Below are 6,000 nucleotides of genomic sequence, written 5' to 3' on the forward strand. Positions count from 1 at the left end.
CAGACAGAGGTCCCTCGGCCGCTGGTTCACACCCTCAGGTGCCTGCAGCAGCCAGGGTCGGGGTTGGTAAAGCCGGGGGCTCTGTCCTCAGTCCCATCCTAACTCACAAAGATCTTAAGTGGGCCAAACTCACAAAGATCTTGAATGCCTTGTGTGTCCCTGTAATTCTGAAGTTGTGTTCTTCCACAGCAGAAAACCATCTGGGTTTAAATCCTTGAACTCATATAGCATAAAATAAGATAGTATATTTAAAGCAAAGAATAAAAAAAATCAAATCAGCCCTCCCAACTTTCCCTCCCTTTATGTTCTCAGCACACACTCCCGGTACAGGGCATGGTGCACCGAGGCAATGCCTCCTCTCCTGGTGTGTTTCTATGCAGGCAGAGGCACAAAGTCCCTGAGCCTCCTCTCCTTGGCAGGGCTGGGCTCAAATTGCTCCAAGCTCCAGGAGGAGCGTCCATTGAAGAGCAGGACAGAATCCAGGGCAGGCAGGCATAGCGGAGCACGCTGGATCCCTGCGAGGAGGGAAGCTCAGCAGGCCTCCAGAACCACCCCATCCTGGAGGTTTAGTTTCTTGACCTGCACGAGTGCCTGTAGTCAGGTGGCCCGGGTCCTCGCCTTGAACCCACCTGGATCCCACATGGGCGCCGGTTCTAATCCCGGCAGCTCCACTTCCCATCCAGCTCCCTGCCTGTGGCCTGGGAGAGCACTCAGAAGAAGTTCCTGGCTCCTGGCTTCGGATCGGCATAGCATTGGCCGTTGCGCTCACTTGGGGAGTGAATAAATGGATGGAAGATCTTCCTCTCTGACTCTCATCCTCTTTGTATATCTGACTTTGCAATAAAAATAAATAAATAAAAAAGTTCAAGTGACAGAGGCCTGTGTGGTGGTATATCACGTTACTCCTCTGCCCACATGTCAGCGTTCCACATGGGAGCTGGTTCAAGTCCCAGCTGCCCCGCTTCCCATCCAGCTCCCTGCTTATGACCTGGGAAAGCAGTGGAGGATGGCTCAAGTGCTTGGGCTTCTGTACCCACATGGGAGACCTGAAGGAACCTCCTGGCTCCTGGCTTCAGATCAGCCCAGCTCAGGCCATTGTGACCATTTGGGGAATGAACCAGCAGATGTTCACAACCTCATTCTCTCTCTGTAAAATCTGATTTTCAAATAAAACTATATCTTAAAAGAAAAAGTTCAAGTGAGAGACCTCACCACAGCCACCCCACTGGGGACTGGGGGTATAGTTCAGCATCCTTCTGAATAAGCTGTCAAGGTCATGTGACGTGAGTCAGATCAGAGTTGGAGAATCCTGCAGAGGCTGGCACACGGCCCTGCAATGGGCAACCTGCTTTTACAAGTTCAGTTTTATTGGTGCACAGCTATATTTGCAATTGGACAAATTGTTACTTTCCTTCTAGCTAACAGCATTGGCAGTTGTAATGGAGATCACGCAGCCTGCCGAGCCTGGAACGTTGGCTCTCTGCTCCTTCAAGGAAAGGGTCTGCTCCCTGCCCCCAGGTGCAGGGGGTGGGGCGAGGCTGGCCCCACCGCACCCCTCTGCTGTCACTGCGCAGGCAAGGCCCGCCTCCTATCTAAAGTTGCCCTCCGGACTAAACCAGTTAACATACTAGTTACTTTTCAACTACATCGGGATTTATGAAAGACCAGGGAGATAAGACAGCATGCTGTCCAAAGAGCACGGAGAATCTTCTATGGAGATACCGAAGTTTTCCTTTTCGTTTTTCAAGAAACAGAGTGCATTAAAATACAAGTTTCTTTACAGTTTTTCTTTAATAGTGATTCTGGCCCAAAGGGACCCATGTTCCATTGCCAAGGCAGACTGCGCTGCCGGGCGGACGGCACAGTCTCAGGTCAAGGCAGGTGTCTGGCGCCCGCTATGATGTTACTGTCTCTTTCCCAGCACAGCTGCCGTAGGCAGACTTGACTTTGAAGGAGTAATTTCATCTTGCACTCACATGAACCTTTTTTCCCTCTTTCTTTTTATTTATTAAAGACAAAATTTCAGAGGGAAGGAGAGACAGATCTTCCATCTGCTGCTTCACTCCTCAAATGGCTGCAACAGCCAGAGCTAAGCTGATCCAAAGCCAGGAACCAGGAGGTTCCTCCAGGTCTCCCATGTGGGTGCAGGGTCCCAAGGTTTTGTCCATCCTCCACTGCTTTCCCAGGCCACAGGCAGGGAGCTGGATGGGAAGTGGAGCAGCTGGGACATGAACTGGTGCCCATATGGAATTCCAGTGCGTTCAAGGAGAGGACTTTAGCTGCTAGGCCATGGCGCTGGGCCCAGATTGGTATCTTGGATTGTGTGCCATTCTCTGTGCATTCTGATTGCCTTCTTCCCGTGTCTGATGAACTCCGGGGCAGGGAGGGATCTGAGGAGCAGCAAACTAGACTCTGCACAGTGGTGGGTTTGACAAGAGGCCCACCTAAGGCGCTAGCCATCTGCTTCCATCTATTCCTTCGTAGGAAATGGGAAACCAAGTACCCGGTACAACATGAGAATGGGCTACAAAGTAAGAAATGATGAGATGGGGGACGTTAACCATCACTGGATCCAGCTACGGTAACAGATACATCCTCAGGGAGCCTGTGAGAACTGAAATGCACCCTTGGGTGAAGGAGAAAACAGCAGAGCAGTGGGCAGTGCGGGAAAGCAGGTGGGCAGCCCATTGGGAAGCCCAGTTACCTGTCAGCCCACCCGACGGGCCCAGGAGAGGCAAACAAATGGACGAAAGTACAGAACGCGCTCCAGGTCACAGCCAGCAAGGCAAACTGAGCTATCAGTACTGCCTTGGCAAGTATGGAAAGCGGCAGAAGGGAGAAAGGCCAGATGACACTGAGTATTCTCTACCGGCCACCCCCCCACCCCGGAGCAACAGCGGGGGCGGGGGGTGCAGGGTGGAGTGGTCCTTCCACTGCCCACTGGGGATTTTGTTTTCTTCTTTCTGCTTCATTTTTCTTTGCATGGAGGGCCTCCCTCAAGGTTGTGGGGATTAAATGTGATAATGAACGTGCCCTTATTCCGGTGCCTGCTTCATAAATGCTCAATAAATGCTTTCTGTTGTAATCCTGAGCCTTTGGGATTAGGCATTAAACACCGGCTCAAGACCTTGATGCCACAGCAAGAAATGGCTTGCCAGCCCTAACTTGTGATGGCACTGTGGAGTCCCTGTGTGCTCAGCGCTGCAGGGCAGCAGCTGTGTCCCACACTAACCCACTGGGCCTACTGCGGGCCCGGCGGGCGCTAGCCCTGCTGCCTTTCCACCCAGTGCAAGGACTCCTCCCTGAGACGCACTGGTCACTCCACGAGGTGCTGGGGGAAGGCTGGTCTGCAGCTGTGACCGCTAGGGATGGTGTGTATCAAGTGAACTCAGCTGTGTCTGACCAGTTCTGGGACAGAGCACAAGGTCCTTGGGTGGTAGGCTTGAGTGAAGGGCAAGTGAAGGGTACAGGTCCCCACCGCCGTCTTGGGGCTGCAACCCCTTTCACCTCAGGCTGCTGGCAGATCCATTTTCACATCCCTGCAGGCTGTCACATGCTGCCGGGACAGCAGCATGAGCTGTGGGGATTCCTTTGTGGTCATTATCATGGCTTAAGCTGCACTTTCCCTCCCCCCACAGTTCTCCAAGAGGTGCCAACCTAGAAAGAATTCAGTACAGTTCTGTGACTGCAGCGGGCCTGCCGAGGCTCGCACCTGTGCGCGGCAGGCAGCGGCTGGCACAAATGCAGGTTTCCAGGCTGCAACCCAGGGCCCTGTGAACCCGAACTTTCATTTCAGCGAGATGCCCAATGATGCATATTCTCCTGGAGATCCAAGAAGCCTTGAGAAAAAAGTTGACAAACCTTTTCTATAAAAGGACAATTAGTAAATGCTTCAGGCGTTGGGGCTCGTCACGGCGCCCCAGCTCGGCACTGCGGCACAGGGCAGTTACGGACCACACAGGAAGCAACGTGTGCTGCTTCCCGATGACGCCAACACTTGGATGGGAAACTGTACATCATTTTTATGTCTCAGAGTACTGTTTTATTCTTTTCTTTTTCTTCTCCTTTTTTTTTTTATTGGAAAGTCAGGTATACAGATAGGAAGATCTTCTGTCCGCTGATTCATTCTCCAAGTGGTCGCTATGGCTGGAGCTGAGCCAATTCAAAGCCAGGAGCCCAGAGCCTCTTCCGGGTCTCCCACACGGGTGCAGGGTCCCAAGGCTTTCCGCCATCCTCGACTACTTTCCAAGGTTACGGACAGGGAGCTGGATGGGAAGTGGGGCTGCTGGGATTAGAAAGAGTGCCCACATGGGATCCTTAGGCATGAAAGGCAAGGACTTTAGCTGCTAGGCTACTGCGCTGGGCCCTCCTTTTTTTTTTTAATATGGGAGAGGATTTACAGAGAGAATAGACAGCAAAAGCTTCCATCCATTGGTGAACTCCCAAAATGGCCATTACAGCCAGAGCTGAACTGAAGCCACGAGGCGGGGGCTTCTCCGAAGTCTGCTACACGGATGCAGGGTCACAAGATTTTGGGTGATTCTCTGCTGCTTTCCCAGACCACAAGCAAGGAGCTGGTTCAGAAGAGGAGCAGCTGGGACAGGAACTGCTGCTCATATTGATGCTGGCTCTTGCCAGGTGGAGCCATGGTGTTAGCCCCAGCGTATCATTTTTCCTTAAACCATTTAAAAATGTAATCCTCCTTCCCTGTGGGCCAGATTTAAGTTGGGAGCCACCGTTTTCTGATTGCTGCCTTGGGCTACAGCCTCCAGACCCCAGCCTTTCAAAGTGTCCTTATCATAAAATGAAGGAAGCAAATTATTCCAAAATGACTAGAGCTCTCACTCCTGGTAGAAGAGCTTTGATTCTGATGCCATTCCTACGTCGGTGTGCACTCCCACATGTCCCCGGCTGTCAGGTTTTGGTTTTGATGGAATCCCCCTCAGCTGCGTGGTTTGGTGAGGGGCAGAGTTTGCTCTGTGGCAAGGTCCCAGTGCAGATGAATGGCAGTCACAAGTTAGCTTGTCTCTTTTTTCTTTTTAAATTTATTTGAAGGGAAGAGAGAGAATCTTGCATCTGCTGGCTGGTCTCCCAAGCCTGCAGCAGGCCAGGCTGAAGCTGGCAGCTGGGAGCTGAAGCCAGGCTTGTACGTCCTTGAGCCATCATCTGCCGCATCTCAGGCTGCACGCTAGCCGGAAAGCTGGAATCCAGTGGAGCCAGGATTCAAACCCAGACACCCCAGAATGGGAATGGGCGTCCCCAAGGGAGGACTTAGCCATTGTCCCCAAGCTTAGGCCCAGGGCCCCAGTCTTTTAGCACTCCACCCGCCCCCTTAACCACAGCAATCCCCTTCTTTCTACTCATGGGCCCAGGGGGCAGACCCCAACCCTTATGGCCATTGTCAGTGGACACAGAACCTCATTTTTTTTTAAAAAAGATTTGTTTATTTATTGGAAAGTCAGATATACAAAGGGGAGGAGAGACAGAGAGGAAGATCTTCCGTCCGATGATGCACTCCCCAAGTGAGCGCAACGGTGGGTGCCGCGCCTATCCGAAGCCAGGATCCAGGAACTTCTTCCAGGTCTCCCACACGGGTGCAGGGTCCCAAAGGCCACAAGCAGGGAGCTGGATGGGAAGTGGAGCTGCCGGGATTAGAACTGGCGCCCATATGGGATCCTGGCGCGTTCAAAGCGAGGACTTTAGCCGCTAGGCCATGGCGCCAGGCCCCGGAACCTCATTTCTTGAGGGTGATGAAGGATCAGTTCAAGAGCTGAGATGTCTTGGCTTTCACCAACACAGTGCTTGCTGTCATCTTGGAGACTGTTTTAGAATGAGCAAGCTGCAAGGCCTGGCTTGAACCAACTGTGTCGAGGAGGCTTGTTCCAGAAGGGCTTCTCAACCAAGCTGGGCAGCAGGAGGCTGTGGAAGCGTGGACAGACAGCAGCGTGACTGGCAGACACTCACGCAGACCCAAGACCCGGGTGTTTTAATCACGAGTGC

The sequence above is a fragment of the Ochotona curzoniae genome, unplaced genomic scaffold (assembly GCF_017591425.1).
Source record: "Ochotona curzoniae isolate NIBS_2020 unplaced genomic scaffold, NIBS_Ocur_1.0 contig_523, whole genome shotgun sequence".
Classification (NCBI taxonomy): domain Eukaryota; kingdom Metazoa; phylum Chordata; class Mammalia; order Lagomorpha; family Ochotonidae; genus Ochotona; species Ochotona curzoniae.